The sequence below is a fragment of the Electrophorus electricus genome, chromosome 22 (genome assembly GCF_041902795.1).
Source record: "Electrophorus electricus isolate QZ-2024a chromosome 22, ASM4190279v1, whole genome shotgun sequence".
NCBI lineage: Eukaryota > Metazoa > Chordata > Actinopteri > Gymnotiformes > Gymnotidae > Electrophorus > Electrophorus electricus.
The window spans coordinates 15,838,627-15,858,258 of record NC_137518.1 but is presented as its reverse complement, the minus strand read 5'-3'; the positions used below and the strand labels follow the sequence as shown (position 1 = coordinate 15,858,258).

The following is a 19,632-nucleotide window of genomic DNA, read 5'->3' as shown; positions in this document are numbered from 1 at the left end:
AAAACCAGGACAATAACTGAACAGGCTAAATAGAAATGTACAACACGGAGCATGGACTGAGAGAACACGGCATGGGATAGGACAGGTACACAACCGAGGCTAGAACATGCTACGTACAAGCACAACATAGGCTAGGATAACTGGTAATAAGGAGGAGAAATCAAGGTGGGACTAAGGAGTAAACAAGAGCACATGGTGCATGGTTTAACTGTGCATGGTTTAGCTGTGCATGGTTTAGCTGTGCATGGTTTAACTGTGCATGGTTTAGCTGTGCATGGTTTAACTGTGCATGGTTTAACTAGGGAAGGTTTAGCTGTGCTTGGTTCAGCTGTGCTTGGTTCAGCTGTGCATGGTTTAACTGTGCATGGTTCAGCTGTGCTTGGTTTAATTGTACATAGTTTAGCTGTGCATAGTTTAACTGTGCATGGTTTAGCTGTGCATGGTTCAGCTGTGCATGGTTTAGCTGTGCATGGTTTAGCTGTGCTTGGTTCAGCTGTGCATGGTTTAACTGTGCTTGGTTTAGCTGTGCATGGTTTAGCTGTGCATGGTTCTGCTATGCTTTTCATGGTTCAGCATTAGGTCAGTTGGAGTAATAAAGCAAGAGTCTATGATTTGTGGTTCTCTCTCTCTGTGTGACTTCCCCATCACAAATGATCATCCTAGCATTTCCCCAACAAGCTAAATATAAAAGAAATTAGTGAGTCAATAATTCACATCAAGACCACATGCTCCATTGCTAAGCTCCTGCTCTTGAGATCCATAAAATTGAGCTTCTGAGCTTCTGGATCCCGTGTAAGTTCTGAAGTCCTCATACTGGCGCATGCTAATTACAGGTTTAAAAGCAGACTGCTGGCATCAGCTCCATTGTGAACAGGAACTACATGCCCACTCTGCCCGGCTCTAAATATGGTTTTACACACATAATTAGCCTGAACTGCTGCTCGGCCCTGAAAAGAAGAGATAAGATAAAAGGATATGAAGGATCAGTCCAGTGATGGAATGGAGTCTGACTGGCAGTGAGTGTGGATAATTTCTGAGCCGTCTCACAGAACAAGGAGGTGTCAACATCTTTGTGCTCACCTGTGTGCACCTGGCTACCTGCATGATGTAACTTAGCACCTGGCTGTGTATCTGCTTGTGGGTTCACGTGACCCCACTACAGCGATGGTGTGGACTGCGATCTGTGCTATCTGAGCAGGGGTTCCCAACTGTTACACGTCTATTAAAGCTGGAAATTAATGGATGACTCTTGTGCAGGAAATCAACCTGAGCTGGAGTCTGACCCCACAGGACAAGGTTGTAACCAGAATTGTCTTCTAGAATGTCTGAATCTCACTGCTAGTTAATTTAGTCTTCAGAGATCCATCAGACAATGAAAGAAAGCCAGGAACATGCATCACTGTCTAGACATTTTGCATTTTCTCTATTAAAGTATCTCACACACACACACATCCATTGTTCACCTGGATATGTTCTCTACCTCCCTGCAAGAAAATGATAGCACCTGAGACCTGAGAATCGCAATAAATGAGGAAAGATGAGAATAAACGGTTTGGTAATGAAGGAGCCACAGAAAAGGCTAAACCTTTTTACCTTACCTTGTCTAAGCTTTTGGAAACCCAGGGAAGAGCAACAAAGTAACACCTACCTTGCCAAGAGTCTTTATCTGAGTCTGTTTTCCTTAAGATGTACTTTCTTTGCCTCCCTTCCTGTATGACAGCATTGTGGGGTTTGGCTGAGGGGGTGGTGGGGTGGGATGAGAGAGAAACAGAGGGGGGGGGAGACAGAGAGAGGGAAAGAGAGAGAGGGAGAGAGAGAGAGAGAGAGAGAGAGAGAGAGGGAGAGAGAGAGAGAGAGAGAGAGAGAGAGAGAGAGAATGGGTGAATAAACTGAAGAAGTAAGAGCTTCAGGGCATAGAAGAAACCTGAGACCAGCACGGTCCCTCAATCATCCCGTCTCCTCTCCCTGGCTCTCTCCACGAGTCTCAGAGCACATCCCTCCCAGGCTGCAAGCAGGGCGCACAGATTTCTCTTCCTGCAGCCCAGTTTTCAGAGACGAAAACGAGCAGATTTGTCAAATTGAAAACACATAACCGCAAGGCCTGCGAGCAAAAAAGATTAGCCCAAAGTCGGTTTCCTTTTTTTTTTTTTTTACATAAAACCGCACTGGAAATTGCAAGCTGCAGCTTGGTGCTTTTCATTATTCCCTCCTCGTGTTCTTTGGGCATAAAGGGTGCGAGCAAGTGTGCCAACTTGCAGTTTTAAACAGCGAGAGAGCCCACCACAGGTGAGAGGATGAAGCCATGTGATCTATAACACGCTGGGAAAGCGCAGTGTGTTGTGATTGTCCCAGTGAAACGGGGGACACTTCCGGCATGCTTCCACAGTTCTCGGTTTTTCCTTATCTTCACTTATTCCACCCATGGGCTTCCACATGCTCAGACACGCACCGGAAATCTCGTGGGCACACAGTTCTGATCTCTTATGCAAATTACAGTCTGCTTGTTTTCTGTGTGAATTTGAGAATGAAGTGTGATTTCAAAATCACCCCTGCTATCCAACGTCAGTGGGCAGTGATGTAACTCTTAACCATGTGTTTGCAGAACAAAAAGCAAACTTAAGAACACACACACACAAACACTGTATATAAACATGCAAACACATACTTTGGATCAGTGTCTTGTTACATAAGCTATACAAGATCTGTTTTTAAATAACACAAAAATTATACTTAAACAAATTGTTTCTGCCATCGTGTGTCTGTGTGTGTGTGTGTGTGTGTGTGTGTGTGTGTGTGTGTGTGTGTGTGTGTGTGTGTCTGTAATTAGCGCTGGGCTCTGAAAGCCTCTCTGCTTCATTATTCCCTGTAATCCCACACCACATGTCAAACCGGCAGAGATTCCTCACAGGCCTCTCTGAGCTTCCGCTTGTGTGCAGGCTTCCGCTTGTGTGCAGGCTCGTGGAGGTCAGAGGTTAAGTGTTATCAGGCCCACAGGTACCGACTCGGTCAACTGCTCCACTACTGCACAACTTACCCAGCTACTCCACAACTACACAACTTACCCAGCTACTCCACAACTACACAACTTACCCAGCTACTCCACAACTACACAACTTACCCAGCTACTCCACAACTACACAACCTATCCAGCTACTCCACAACTACACAACTTACCCAGCTACTCCACAACTACAAAACTTAGCCAGCTACTCTAAAACTACACAACTTACCCAGTTACTCTACAACTACACAACTTACCCAGCTACTCCACAACTACACAACTTACCCAGCTACTTTACAACTACACAACTTACCTAACTACTCCACATATACAAAACTTACCCAGCTACTCCACAACTGCACTTGCATGTGTCTGGTTTCTCAAACGGTGACATTAACACAGTGTTTTATATCAGGTGGTAAAACAACTGAAAACTGCAGAGGCAGAAGGGGGAAAATTCCAGAGTCTCGAATATGATCTGGGGGATTTTGGCTTTTGTTGGTTTTGCTGAAATCGGTGGACCAGTGCTTTCTCTAAATGTACCAGGGAGCTGCTGAGGCAGGAGATATCAGCCAAGTCTCCGCAAAAATACGAAGTAACCTGCACAGCTCTCTCGGCTTCAACTAAGTCAGTATGTGAAAAGTCTATTATAGCATTTTCTGTCAGTGTCATTTCTCTCTCTCTCTCTCTCGCTCTCTCTCTCTCTCTCTCTCTCTCTCTTTCTCTCTCTCTCTCTCTCTCTCTCTCTCTCTCTCTCCTCCCCCTCCCTGAATGTCACACAAAGGCCTCTTTCTTTAGCCAGCAGGCTGACTGGTCTGCCCCGCCGCACAGTGTTGATACAGAGCTACATCTGCTGGAGACAAGTGCCTGTGGGAGAGAGGAGTGAGACGTGAAGGATAAAGACACATAGAGAGACATAACAAGAAAAGGAGGGATGGAAAGCGAATGTGTTTTTGTGCGTGCGTGCGTGTAAAGAGCCCATCCCTCATATCTGTCTTACACTACTGAAAACTTAGTATCAGTAGTGTGGTCCACCGGCTCCACAGATCCTGTGTGAAGCGCGCACAGCGCTGCTGAAGTGATCTCTCATTATTACACAGGACACGTCGGGGACACGTCGGGGACACGTCGTCCTTGAGCATGAGCAACAGAGGAGCCCAGAGCAGTTCTCTGCTTTCTCTCGCTCCTTATAAAAATGATCTTACCTTGCACAGAGTGAGAGCACACATACCCTAAAGGCTCCTTCCCCCTTAATATTTAAATATTTAGATTGTGTCTTTAGTGGCCTGTGTCTTCCTAAACAAGGAAAAATGGCGCTTCAGTGATGTGAGTGTGGGAAAAAAAATCTCCACACAGCTCCAATCCCTCGCTTCCCAAAGCTCCGTATTGTTCACACAGGAATGACCAAAATAATAGCAAACGAAGCGCTACTTGCAGTTCTATTACACACAGCGACACTTTTCTGTGGTGTCTTACTAACAAACCTTGAACTGAGAACGGACTGACCATTTTCAAAGGCCTCGCTTCCATGTAGGGTGGGGATTACTGTACCAAAGGTCAGGTTTAGCGAGCTCACGAAAGGTTACTAACTGCTTCAAACCCAACATGCTGTCCAGAGTAAGTGTGCTTATAAAAAATATATCAGTGTTTACTATTTACTCATCAAGTCATACAAAAGGGCCTGGACAGCGCAATGGCTGACAGGGCGTGGGATGTCATATAATGCTTCGCTAAGCTTAAGAGGAAGCCAAATTCCATCCTGGCTGATTACATAACAACCCCCAGTGTTAGTGTTAGCATTAGCGCTAACGGCCTCGCTCCAGTATGGGCATGCACACAGTGGGCTAGTGCACTACACAGCTTGAGCAAAGGATTACACTAAATCAGATGAGAAGACAAACACCCATTATCTCCATGACTGCAGATTCATCATCCAAACTCTCCACATCTCAGAGAAATCTCACAGCAGAATTTGTTGTACAACTAACTGTTTCACCGGACAGTACTCAGCCATAGCATGGAATGCGTCTATGATGCATTGTGCGTTACGGGACGGATTAGTCAAGTTTGTCTTTGGTGTTTAAAGACAGCTCTAGCCAATCTGCGACTCTGCAGCTTTTAAAAGGTTGGTGAGGCAAAGTGTGTGCTGATCTAGACCAGAAAAAAACATTTCTGGTGAAAAAGTATCACAGCGATGGTAGTTTACTCTGTTTATGGGTAGCAGTGTGTTTACTGTATTGGCCTTAAAGACGTGAGGTCAGACACTATACTCAGGGCCTCTAACAGAGACAGCTGTAAATCCTTTGGACTCTTTGATTGATGCTTTTATAAAAGCATGCTACATGCTAACTGCATGCTAACTGGGCAGAGCTACTGGTCTGCTGGTGACTCTAAGTGGACCATAACAACCTCAACTCTCGTTAAAAGAGGAAGCAAGACCCTGGCCAGTGATGGGTGAGCAGAAAGTCTCTCTGGCCATAGAAGGAGGCAAAGACCACTGGAGACCAGGGGACAAACACGGTGATCCAGCTTCCATCAGCTGGGTCTTAATGACTCATTTTTCACTCAGTCACCTTCTAGGATGCGAGCTGCATATTATGAAATCGGGACAGGAGATGCAATACCTCTTGCTCTCAAAAGAGAGCTGGATCTGCCTGGTGAAAGAGAAGAGACCAGTAATTGCATAAACAAACAAAAATAACATTGAGAAGGGTGATAAATGATACATGATTGAGTACAGGAAATACCTCACTGAAATACACATCAGACAGTTCATGTGACCTTCCGTCCTGCTCTGGCACTGACATCTGGATGAGCCAGTTACATCCAGTTTGAGAACCAGTTGTGCTAATGGCATCTTTAGACCCAACTGCTCATATCAGCATGAAAAGCTGTTTGTCAGTTACTGGACTCAATGAGAATTGACTCCATTGGTTTCCACTCTATTCTCAGTTACATTTTTGTTTGTCATGCTCTCTTTCTGAAATGGGCAGCGGAGCAAGGAGATCGGTTCTCACTGTGCTCTCACTCTGCCACATTTAGATGGCCTGATCCCCCCCCCCCCCCCACATTGGAGCCATCATGTCTTCATTCCCCAGAGAACTAACATTTCCCAGATGACCATGGGATGTTTAGTATCCATGTCTGCCGTTCCCCCATCTTAGTTATTTTCCGATTGGCATATTCTTTTTTTAACTTAGCCCTTAACCAACTCTGGGCGGTTGTGACGTTCAATAACAGCAACAGTAATGGCAGCAAGGGCCTTTCCTGGAACGGCTGACCTAAAGCACGACACCAAAAGTAGGGTAGCACTAATACATGGACCGCACTCATCCTCCTTTCACAGCAGACTGAAGACGTCGGAGCAAAGCCTTCCTACAGCCTTCCTACAGCGGCCTGTAACCTGCCTGGTGGGCTACAGGACTGGACCGGGGCCGCACTGGCGTAAACACAGAGAAAGGCGGACTCTCACTGTCTGTGAGGATGCAGTACCACCCCTCCAGAGTTCTGAGTCCTGTCACTGTACTGCTTAGACCTCCTGAAGAAAACAGGCACGAGAACACAGCCGAGAGTGGCGCTACGGCATCCGGGGGACTGGCATTCACTTTAGAGGGAATTAAGTCACTACCCTTCCTTTCTGTATGTTCTCTTGGTTCACTTTTTTTTAACGATATTTTTTCACTGGGGAAACACCAGGGAGATAAAAATCTCTTTTTAAGCAAGACATAGCAAACAGCTACAGATGCCAAAACAAAACCTGATATTATACAGTATATGCCAAATGATTAATGACTGCAAGTCGTTAAAACCGTGTTCAGCTCAAAGAGCTTGGACTGCAGGAACTAAAATCACAGTGCAGATGAGAATGTGAGCATCCCATCCAGTGAACAGGAGGTGAACAGGAGGAGAACAGGAGGTGAACAGGAGGAGAACAGGAGGTGAACAGGAGGAGAACAGGAGGTGAACAGGAGGTGAACAGGAGGAGAACAGGAGGTGAACAGGAGGAGAACAGGAGGTGAACAGGAGGAGAACAGGAGGAGAACAGGAGGAGAACAGTCACTAAGCTAGACATACTAGGTCAGAGTCCTCTGCTGTAGACAGTGACAAAGACAAAGATGAGCAGAGTGCTGTCTGTGTAACAAGCAGAGACAAAGATTATGAGCAATGCAAGTGTCCTGTGACTTAGAGAGCTGCGGTTGCGTAAGACCCCCCCCCCCCCCACCCCAGCGCGTTGGTGGGTGGGGGGGGGGAAGACTGGTTGGAGTGACTAAGGAAGGTCACCATGGCAGCAGAAGATTTCCCGGGTGAACGCTCTGAAATGCACTAGGGTGATTCAGCTTTCATCCTGGGCTCCGGTTTAGCATCCCATAAAGGCCCGATGCACTCAAAGAGCCTCCGAGCACTGCTCACAGGTTCTTTTCTGCTCCCTGAAAATTTGGGAGCGCGACCCCATGGGCAGTAAGCCCTGAAAAGCCCAAGTAAGGCCTCTCACTGTTGGGTTTTTTTTTTTTTTCGCTTTTCAGCAAGAAGACAAAAGACGAGAAAGTAAATCAATTGGGCTCGGAATGAATGAGCTAGCAGAGGAGGTATCCAAGTAGGGCTTTAATCTAATTAATCAGTGTGTTGGCTGCAATTGATAATGAGTCGCCTCCCCGCTGATTGTCATCAAAGCATGTTTCATAATTGATCAATCAGAACCACAGCAGACACACGTATGCACCCCCTCTCACGGTTAGGGCTGCCCTGAGATGCCAGGAGTATCTGCAAGCTGTGGAGGAGATCCACTAAGAGATTTGTCCAGCTCCTCAATTTAATTAAAGAGAGGTTGTACTGCTCGTGGTCACTAATGGCAATCGATAGTCTCTAGGTTAAGAGCAATTTAAACAGTGTCAATATAATCCCCTTTGGAAAGAAATCTCTTACAGGCGAAAAAGGTTAAAAGGAACCTTAGCAAATTTTGAAAATAAATAATTATGTCAGGGATGTAATAAGTAAATACCAACATCAGACCTATTTTGCTTCAGCTAAGAAAAATATATATATATGTGTGTTTTCAACAACCCAGATAAACTTCTTCAGAGATGAAACTTGTTTCTGCTTTAAATCCAGCAGAACCTTCCATCACTTTCCAATCTGTCTTCATTTGTTACAAGGAAACGGCAGTGTCATGGTGTTCTAAACCTATCACAAAAGTGTGCTGAATGGCTCGACAGAAACTAAAACAGCCGGTGTCAAGGGCCGTGTCTGGAGAAGCCCTCGCGTGCCACGCGCCCCAGAGGGTGGCACCGAGACAGAAAGGAAGAGGGAGACAAACAAAAACATTCAGCCTCTCTGAGGGCCTTTGTGTGAGGGATGCGTGCACGGGGGGGCAGATATCTCCCATCACACGCATGATTTGCTACTGCTGTGCCTGGGCGCTAATGACTTCCCCCGCCAACCCATCCCCCCTGTCTTTATCCATCTATCCCTCCATCCATCTATCTGTTGCCTTAGCTCCTCCCCTGTTCTTTGAGCACACTAGCTGAGTGCTAAAACAGAGGAACAATAGAAGAACCCTCTTTGCTGAAAGCATATCATGCCCATGGTTTTCTCACTGGTTGTGTCGATGATCCCACGGACAGCTTAGACACAGTCAATGTTTAGACATGCCTAATAAAGGTGCATTACTATAAACAGTATCTCCAAATTATAAGATGATATTTCACCTAGGAATTGACAATATATACTCCACAGTATGGCTAACTAAAAGGATTCAATGGTAAATGAAATTAATGCGTACTCATGACTCATTAAAAAAAAAAAGAAAGAAAAAAAGATCAGCATCTGTTACAAAGTGTCAATGGCATTTCACTAACAGAGAAGAATTCAGAATCCAGAAGCTGTAAAGTGTGCCACAGAAAAAAAAGTACGATAAGAGAACATTTTTTTAAGTGCTTGTTTTACATGAAGCACTCTCGATTGCTATGTTGCTAGCTAAGTGCAGTACATAACTTCACGTTAAGTAAACAACCTAACGGTCAAAATAAATATAGATAGCCACAAATGCATTCATGCCACAGAAAATACTTACGTTATTACAATAACATTTCAAGCCCGAACACCTATACGAAGCTACGCAATTTAACCTACTTCTTGGCGTGCAACTATCAGAAAATTATACAGTAAGTAAGCTAGCTACTTTCAATGCACCACATACGCCATATGCAGTCTATCGGCAAGAGACATCACCATTGATATTTGACTGGTGTTGGGCAGCTCACTGGCTAGCTAAAAACAGAATACGTACTTGTACAAGTAGGCCTACACGTTATAATAATTGAGGACATTCGAGCCAGTAGCTAACTATATAGCTACAAACGCATGCCAGAAGCAAGCTTGTACCCCTTCATCCAATTTATTAAAATAATATTTCAATAAAGGACACAAAGGTGATCTACACTGATTTTACTTTGAAACACACTGACAATGTTGTGGCATCAAAGAACCAACTGACTTTTGCCCATGGGCAAAATCATTCTAACCTAGCTTTCAACACGATGAATAAGAATAAACAAATACATTTGCACTCTGTAATGCCAAAAGCTGTAATCTATGATGCTCTATCAATATTTTCGTTATCAAAGCAATGTGCACTGCAGTATGCAAATGCCTTGGTTTGGCAGGTATACAACCCTCTAAAGAGAACTAATAATAATAAAAAACTTATAATAAAAACACAGAAAAGAAGAAGCTTTGTTTTTTTGTTTTTGGCATGATGACTCACCTCATGCAATAAGCAGACCCCCCCCCCCCCCCCCCCCCCCCAACCATACACACATAAACACACTGTCGCGGAGGAGTCTCTGCAATCTGTCATCAGTGAAGGAAACAGATGCAGCTTCACTGTAAATGAACATGTTATTGACAAAGCGCTGTCAGCAAGGCCCTGGTCCATGCACGTTGCAGCAAGCTAACTGTTAGCAGATCTAGTATGTCCTGGTTCATGCCCTGGTTCTTCTGTTTTTGCATGAACGAAATCAGCAAAAGGCCTTCACCAGTAAAGTCAGGTGTAAGCTGCGATGAAACATGCTCCACCACACCTAATCTTCGACTTTGCTCAAAAATCCACTTGCGTGTGTCATCAGTCCTTGGTCAGAAAAGGAAGAGAATGGTCTGGGTCAGGATGCAGATTGCAATGGGCTTATAGACACACCACACCCAATCACACAAATCATCTATCAAACCAGTGTGACTACATGGACATGGCATTTTCTTCATTTATTCCTTAGCTAATGTGCTTTGTGTTGTGGTTGACCATAGATTGACTCATCCTGTATCCACCCATTCACAACGTAGTTATTGGTGAGATTGGAGAAGTACTATAATTACATGGGTTGTGAGTTTTACATAGCCAAAGATAAAGACTAAACCACCACCAAACTAACAATGTGCTGTTGGAGCCCAGAACAGCAGGCAAAAGAGTTCTCCTTTCCCCAGGAGGTGCAAGCTAAAGATGAATCAGTCCTGTTCATTTATTCCAGCAGGTAACACTACACTGTGAACTAACATGAACTTGGCTGAGGTTCAGCACCCCTACCCTGTGAAGTGAAGGCAGCATTGCCTTCCAACTGCTGTACTGGTGCCATTGGCAAGCAGAATCAATGAGCACCATAGCTGTGAGAAGCACCGCCTGGTGACTCAGAGAAGATGTCTCTTCACACACTTGCTCTCTCAAGCACACATCCTGCCATCCACATGTAGAGAGCAGGACGAATGAAAGAAAAAAGAAAAAAACCGACACACACACATACACACATATTCCAGATAAGTAAAAAAAAAATCATCCTAAATTAATTCTGAAAAAATATTTCCAAACAACATTCCATTTTTGAATGACACAGAAATGTATGGAGCATATCTAATAAAGTGCACATGTGGCTCCAGAAAGATGATGGTGGCCAAGACTAATGTGATTTCTGCACAGGCACATTTCTGGACGCTACGTAGGCTACTTGCGGCCATGTCAAACCTTTACTTGTTGCCTTAGTCCCTCTCCTCCTGGTCCCAGGGCTGGTCTTGCAGTTACCCATTTTGGGGATTAGGACTGGGACTAAGATTAGGATTATGTAAGGTGTTGGTGATGAGCTGGTGAGAGCGGCCGTGGGCCACTGGTTACCTTCTGAGGAGACTGAGGAGATGTAGTAAGCTATGACGAAAATGCACAGCACAGAAAGAAAGGGTTAATTTCCTTGTGAATATGACAGAATGAGGCTGATCTGCACTGTCCCCTCAGTGGAATAGAACATACTCCAAAGATTATGTGCATCATAGCATTGATAGCCTCTGTATTAAGTTGAGACCCTAGTTCTCAGTCCAAAAGAATTATGTCTTGTATTTTGTGTGACCTCATGATGCATTCAGACCCCAATCTTGATTTCTGATGCTTTTAAGGCTCAGACATGAAGCACTCTGGGGACACGTTAAAATGAGACACCCTTCATGTTTATTAATGGTGGCAGCAGCAAGTAATCCGATGCTTATAAAATGGGTTATTGAGATGTGTGCTGGGTGAAAGTAAAGAAAGGGAAAAGACCCGAATGACAAAACAATCAAACAACAGTAAGACAAGTACAGTCCAAAGTTGACATCAGAAATCAGGACACATGGGTTCTACACATGAATAGGACGCCAAATAAGTGTTAATAGAGCAATAGCTGTAGTGTCACAGAAATGCCTGCTCTAATCCAGGTAGAAATATGGTCTTTAAGAGGCTCTACCATGTCAGCATGCATCTCAAATGCTGCCATCAGCTCTGAGAGGCACCGGTCCCTGTCTCCCTTGGAGCCCAGCCAACAAATTGGCACCAAAACAGAAGGTCGTGAGGGAGAGTCGGTGGAGACTCCTATTACCAGGAGCCACAGAATGAGTCCATGCAGGCAAGGTCGTAGACATGCAAAGCTATTAGCAAGGACATGCAATGTTAATGCTGTTACCTGGTCATGGAGTAGGTCTTTGGTTGAAAGGCTAGGCTCCATGAGCTGATTGTGACAAATAGGTTGGGAACTCAGAAACTTTCTGAGCCAAAACAGGGGCATTACACAACTTTAACTAATCGGTCATGCTTGAGTTAATTAGAGTTCTTTGCTGTGTACTATGAAATTCCACCTATGTTCCACACCCAGTAGAATCCATTTAGCAATACATATTTGGAATAATCTGGATGAATTTGGGACATTGTGGACAGCTTTGACCCCCACTAAATCATAGCTGCTCTGACACATCTTAAAGGCGTGATTTGCTTGTTGGTCCCTTTTAATAGATCTCAGCTGAACTCATGTATATTCATTCACCCGAATGCTTCAGTGATGTTGGAATCTCTTCATAGATGACCTAGTTTGCTAAGCAGTGACCTTCTGGTCACAGGAGCTGTAGTGTGACACCAAATGCTGTACTATTCAGTAAAGTTCGGATTGCCATGGTGGGCAAAGGGGAAAGTTGGAGGTGTTCGGCAGTCCAAAGGTCTGAGTGTCTATGCTCTGCAGACCAAGCGAGCACAGGCTCAAAGTGAGCCTGGACAGATCGCGATACGTGAAGTTGCTATCAAGTGGACTAATAGCACTTCCAGCACACGTTCCCAGTATATGAGGCAGAAGAGGTTTCTGTCAGTTCACAGCTACTTATGCACCCATGCATAAACACTCTATTTTAGCTACAATCTCCATGACAGTCGCTGTCACACAAGGGGAACGAGCTCTCAAGTCTACTTCAGCCCTAAAACCCCATACTGAGAAGTAGCATAGTGTGTGGAGAGGCGCAGCTGTGAAGCATCATCAGCGAGAAGGGAGCCTGCACTAAAAAACCTGCTTAATTGGTCCTAAGGGATGGGAGCAGGGGCGCCCGGGAGTCTAGTTCAGCCACTCTGGCCTGCCAGTCCGCTGGGGCGGGGGGTGGAGCTCAACACAGCCATTCACATGCTAATGCAGGAGCTGTCTGTATGGCTTTGATTCTCTGAGTGTGTCAACATGGATCCAGTCGGCAAGGGCCAAAATCACGTCTACTGGACACTTAGGTAGGCTGCAGGGGAAAGAAATCTAATACTAGGGTAGATCTAGTGATCTAGTTCACCTTTCTAATAATAGGGTAGATCTAGTTCATATTTCTAGTAAATGAACAAACGTTTGGTACTTCATAGTGTTGAAGCAGACTTGTATTGAAGGTCTGCATTAGAGCATAATTATAGATGACTGGAAGTACAATGCCTGGAAGTACAAAAGTAAATATGTGGCACCCTTAAGTCATTTCAACAGCTGCCTTTCAGGTGGTTTGCACTGGGTTTCATTCTAAACAGTGAATTTACCTGCAAAATATACACCAAGACTTTATAAAAGGTTTTAGAAGTTATACTATACATTTGACACATCATTCGATTTCATGTTAATGTATCTGCCTTCAGACTTTTAGTTGTGCAGATTGTGTGGCCTTGAGAAAACAGAGCAGTCAAAGAATGTTGACTCTTAGTTCTCTTCTGCTCTGAGAAGGTGATCAGTAACTCACTGCCTTCAGCATGCTATGGCCAAAAAAGCATAAAGAAAACTGAAGCGCTTAGTTGTTATAATCATAACCAACACTCTATCACGCCTAACCACCATGTGCTGTAAAGCCAAAGAACGGTTTCAGGTTGGCTTCTATATTAATGAGCCTATGAGTCCTCAATCAACTGAACAGCCAACCACAACAGACAATGCCCAGGCAATCGTGCCAAAGGGCCACGGTTGTTGCCATGACACTACAGCTAACTGCGAGTGTCAGTCAGGGACACCCGGGAACACTCAGTCCTGTGCAGCCAGTTAGTGTCTGGATGCGAGTAATGACCCAGAACACCACTGAATTAAGAAAGGGAGCCTGGCCACCAGAACAGGTGCGTCTGGAGGTGAGGTCAGGCAAGGTTGCTCCCAAGTAATGTCACTGCAGGACTAAACACCATGCCAGCTCCCTCCAATTTATGTGGAGCTGGTTACGGTGATGGAGCGATGGAGCTGAAAGGGTTAACGTTCTCCTCTAATGGTGATCTGCTCCAGGCCTGGCATGGCTCTTGGCTGCTGCATGCATGGGGGATGCACACAAAACAACTCCAGGGAGGCAAGACTGGTTTTTTTTTTTAAATCTCTCTCATTCTCAAGCTTTCAGGATTTGCCTTTGTTTACGAAATACATATTTGGAAGTGCATGTAATAATGAATTAAGAATAGAACTGGAGCAGAGATCCTTGGGGGGAGTCTAGAAACAACAGTATGCAGCACTCAGACGTGGTCGGACTTGGGGGGAGTGGGATTACCCTCACCTCAGTGCTGGCGCTCTCTAGCCCTCTGCCCCCCTCCAACCCCCCTCCCCCCCCCTCCGAGCACCACCTAGTCTTCCTCCATCTTCCTTCTTCCTTTGTCCTTTCATCTCACACAAAGTCCCCGCGTAGGTGATTCAATGGATCTCCATGGGAACGTGGCGGCCGAGGCCCAGCCCCGTGGTAAAGGTGCGGGGTCCAGGAGATTAACCCTTTCATCCATGGCCCTTTGATGTGCCTAGCAACCGAAGGATGCTGTGTTCAACACACGCGGGCCGCTGGAGCCCATTTAGCTCACCGCAGTGCCCCAGCCATGCATAATTACATTTAATCAAGCCTGTGCTGAAAGGTAACAGCTCATGGCAGTAGCTGTTCTGACATACGCTGGACACAGCAAGGCTCATAGTCAACGCATATCATATCTACCTTTTACACAGACTCAGTAGCTGAAGTAAACTGGTTGTAGATCATTAGTAGACCATTACTGAATCATTCATTACGATGACTCAATGAAAAAAAGTCAGGTACCATTAAGCTCTAATAAATTCCACTAATGTTTCTGTGTTTTATTATTAAATTATGTAATATTGACCAATTCTGTGCATTTGACATGAAGCTATTAATAGTGCAAAGAAACATGTTTTATTAGCAACATAAAGTTTAAGAATAATTAATGTAATTAAACAGTGAACATTGCATGACTTTTTCAGTACCGGTAGTGATGCACTTTATTCATGAATAACTATTTACTCAGCTCCCACTGTGTCATCAGTTCTTCAGGCATGACGACTCTTCGTAACAAGTCCCGCACACACACACGGTGGTTTTGACATTATGCATTATGACTGCAGGCGGCCAGTAAAGTGGCGAGATGGCCACGTGAGACTCCAGCACACGCTAACAAAGGGCCAGCCACGTGAGACTCCAGCACACGCTAACGAATAGACAGGCATGTAAGCATTAACGCTAACGAAGAGAGGCAGGCACACTGCAGGTGCACATGGGCACACGCAGAGCAAACAGCACACATTATTCTGGCACAACACGGGTGCTTTTCCTAATATCCGACTAATGTCTCACTTTCTGCAGAAAACAAACGTTAAATATCCTATACTCATGAATACATCCACATGTACGCACATAAAAAGACACGCAGCTCTTCATCACTACCGTCGCCACACGATGCAGCCAATGAGAGACTCAGACAATGGCTCACTGGTTCGGTTCCGACCAATCACAGAGGAGCTCAGATGAGGAGAGAGCTCGCAGTGGCAACAAAAACACAGCGAGTTAGAGCATGTGGCAGTACGAGCAGATGAATCAGGATGCCTCCATGATCTGTGCTTTCTCTGCATTCACACAGACGCACATTCATGAATTACTCTTCCACCTCCTTATGTAAAAAATGTAGTATTTATGCGAAAACATAAAAAACAAAAAACCCTAACCTTACCATGTCCGTGGAAAAGGAAATATTTTGCCTTTTAGTCTTACAAATTAAAGATGCATTTTGTGTAAAAATAGCATAACAAAAGCAACCCCCCCCCCCCCCGCCCATACACGCACCTTAAGTATGTTGATTTCAGTAGAAATGTCACATAACAGCCCAGAACAGGCTCATTGGAGATCATCCAAGACAATGACATTAGTTTACTACAAAAGACAAGGAGGTTAATTGCATTATCACCTCCTTCCATTTGCCCTGACTGAGACTGTCTGCAGAGTTTATCTCCTAAAGGAAGCATTGCTTCAGTCACAGTGCATTTCAGTGGTCCAGGATCAGCTTGGCTAAGTCCTACAAAGAGTTATTCTGCATGCTGTACCACACGGCACTGCTCCCAGCACCCGCATCCAAACAAACACAGCATTGAGACTGACAAAGAGAGAAAGAGGAAAATAGAGGGACAGGTGGCTGCACTCCAGGGGTCATGGGGGTCATGGGGGGCAGGTTTCAGCAAGGGACACATTTGGTGTCACCCCAGCATCTGTAATCAGTGACAGACATCACCCAAATATGAACCAAATCACCAAAGCAACGGCATCAACAACATTAGTCAACACACTGGATGATGTTTTCTGTAGAGTTACATACTATCCATGACTATAATTGTGCTACATTTAAAAATATCCCTTTGACTGCTCGCACAGCGGTCCATATGAATTCTGCATGGTTGAGTGCAGTAGGAGCTGGGTGCTTATTCATAGCACATGGCACTGCTAAAATGGCCATTTCAGACCGGCTTACCCAACAATCATAATTTAGCCCCAAGGTGAGGAGCGCAGCAGACCTGTGCACCGTTAAACAAAGGGAGGGTTCATAAGCATGAATGAGCACTCACCAGCCACCTGCTGCAGACGCACCGCACTGCCTGGCGTCAGAGGGCTCCGGTTACTCGTCCCCAGTATGTCCACAAAAGATGTTGTCAGCTTTGAAGCATCAGCAAACGGTTGGAATGTGGTCCGGGTGGGGACGGGGGGGCACTGGAACCTCAGTGGGTCGTGGGAGAGAAACGCGTCAGCGGCCAGGTAGACGTGGAGGTGAACAGGTCTAGCGACGGCGCTGACAGCAGGCACAGGGTGCAGGGGCTGGGATGCTGTGCAATAACAAGCATCCTTTTTTTCAGATGAAGGGAGGGCGTGACAGCACACCAGAGAAATGGAGAGAGGAGGGGAGGAGGACAGGGGAGGGGGGCGACACGGAGCATGTCCGCTGCAAATCCTGACGTGTCACATGACTCTGTCTCAGCTGTCAATCAGTGTTGGAGGGAAACAGGATTTAGGGGGTGGGAGTTGAGAGTCTGATGAGTACCGTGCTGAGTGGTGGGCGTGGGCTTCACAGCTGCGCTCCCTTTCATTAAAGACGGAGCGGGAGAAAGACCTGTAATCTTCTAGAGCCCACCCCCAGCCCTTAGCCTACCAATAGCAGCGTGGTATTGATGGCTCCCCGAAGATGGATTTAACCCCTTCTCGACTGGACTGCATCTGATAAAAACAAAGAAGAGATGATTGTCTAAACCCACGTGGGCAATAGTCTGTTTTGCAAAAAACAAAAAAACAAAAATTTGAAAAACATCGTAAAGTTGATACTTTTTCACTAAAACAAATCGCTTAAGATTTAATGGCCCACAGTACAGAACTCTGTTTTTATCCTTTAATCTTGATGCCTTGACATTTATGACACAAATGTGAAAAATACACAGAGAACAAAGCACTCACCCCAGAGGAGTGGTGGCCCATCACACTCTCATTTCATCCCATTCTTCCATAAACCAGTTCTAATCTTCCCTAATACTCTGCATTTCATATTACAGCCTTACTAAAGGAATCTTATACAATATTATACATTATTCTTTTCAGTTTCAGTAGTCTTTTTTATTTTATTTTTAGGTATCTAGGTAAAGATAAAATGTATCTATATTTAATATAGATTACATGAGGTATAACGTTACATAATACTGTATTTTCAATAAAATACTAAATACGGCAGGCAGAAAATTTATTACACACACACACACACTCACACACACACACACACACACACACACACACACACACACACACACAAATTTCAGTTACCAGTAAAAGAAAGGAACACAGTGCCCTCTGGTGACACAATACTAATGCATTTTTACACGTTTACCTTTAATCCATAACACATCATAACACATAACCCTGTAAATATATGCAATGATAAATTATAGGACCCTATCCAGAACAATAACAGATTGTTATTGTTATTATTGCCAGATGTAGTTCCAGTGATCTCAGTGGACTACAAGAGCTCATTAGTGCCCAAGGTCATATAAAATGGCAGACAAAAACAAAATGGTAGACAATTGTGCCATCTAGTGGAAAATACCTCAACATTTTGTGACAGAGCAAATTAGTTTTTTACAGTTCCTAAGACACTTCTCGAAACCTTCCACTGTTTTCTCACCACAAAGCCCAGTTGTCACAGAACCCCTCAAAAGTTTTAACTATGCTCAAAATCAGTCATTTTCAGATCAAACACAAAATGAGTCAAAATAACACAGCTGCGTGTCCATTACACATCAAAAAATGGAAAATTCAGTGTTCAGGACATGTAGGTGCAGAAATGTTTTTATTTTATTTATAATAGTAAATGCGTTGTGTCATTCCCCCCCCCCCCCCCCCCCCCACTAATTCACAACTAAGGACAAAGATGTAAATGTAATTGCATAAATCAACAAGTGATTCGCTCAGCCTGAGCGTCATGTCTTTGTGCTGGCTCAAGCCAGAAGATTTCATCTACTTCACAGGCAATGCCATAACCAGGCAAGGCAGGAAAAGCCCTCTGGTGTTCCGGATCCAGCCTTGGCAAGACTCCATACCTATGTCACTATAGGCCAATTGCAAGGCCTATAGGAAATCTTCCACGATACAGGCTTTTCGCTCATGTACCTTCCATGGCCATGCAGAGAGCAACTCTTCTGTTGGGTCGAGGGAAGGGGAGTGTGTTGGAAGGCAAACATTTACGAATGCCTGATTGATGTTGAACCACTCCTGTATCAGGACACCACTGTGAAACCTGACATTGTCCCAAACTACGATGTAGACAGGACACTCTGCCTGCCCACAGTCCTGCTGCTCAAAACAAACAAAACATCCCGAAGACCCAGTAAGAAGATGTCGGATGTTATATGGCCCCAAGGTGGCATGACAGTGGAGAACCCCATGATTACTCATGGCTGGACAAACTGTGACACTACCCCCACGCTGGCCAAGGACTTGCCCAATGGCCCCCTGGAAAGTCCTGTTCTGGCCTCTCCTTCTCCTGAACCTCTTCATCCACAACAATGTACTCTTTTGGTCTTTCCAAGGAATCCAGTTGAAACACCCTCTACATAGAAATGAATTTAGTTATGTAAGTGCTACAGAAAGTCAGACGTTTGCCATAAGCATGTATGACAGTAGCATGTAGCATAGTACTGAACTGTGATCGATCAGAACTGAATGTGTCTGTCTGAATGTACACATACTGAAATGGTTTTGACTCCGAGTTGTGCTCAGATGGTATTCTGTACACTTGCTTCATGCACACCATGTCGGAGGACATGGTCAGTGATGGAAAGGTTGGCACTGTTGATTCCTTCAAAGTTCACATCGTGTTCAACAGCTCAGCAACCGCATTTCCGCAGTCTAATGGCACTGATTTGAAGGAACATGTCAACTAATGAGAGTTGCTGTTGGGAGCACATAAGAGTCCTTCCATCCTCACGTAGCCATTACACAATTATATAAAAAAGAAATTTGCAGTTGCTACAGTAAAATATGCATGCAGTAGAAACACTGAT

General features: G+C 44.8%; 1 protein-coding gene across 2 annotated transcripts in view; it reads right to left on the bottom strand.

Moving 5' to 3' along the window:
- The window catches only part of plekha6 (pleckstrin homology domain containing, family A member 6), an 80,419-nt gene extending 62,999 nt beyond the window's left edge, over positions 1-17,420 (bottom strand). The window contains exons 1-2 of one of the 2 annotated variants that reach the window (XM_035520286.2): positions 16,657-17,420; positions 1,649-1,735 (exon numbers count right to left, since the gene is read on the bottom strand). The gene's annotated coding sequence lies outside the window, so the exon portion shown is untranslated. The remainder of the gene's footprint in view (positions 1-1,648; positions 1,736-16,656) is intronic. The other variant, XM_027028544.3, reaches the window with a different exon arrangement.
- Between the last annotated feature and the right edge of the window lie 2,212 nt (positions 17,421-19,632).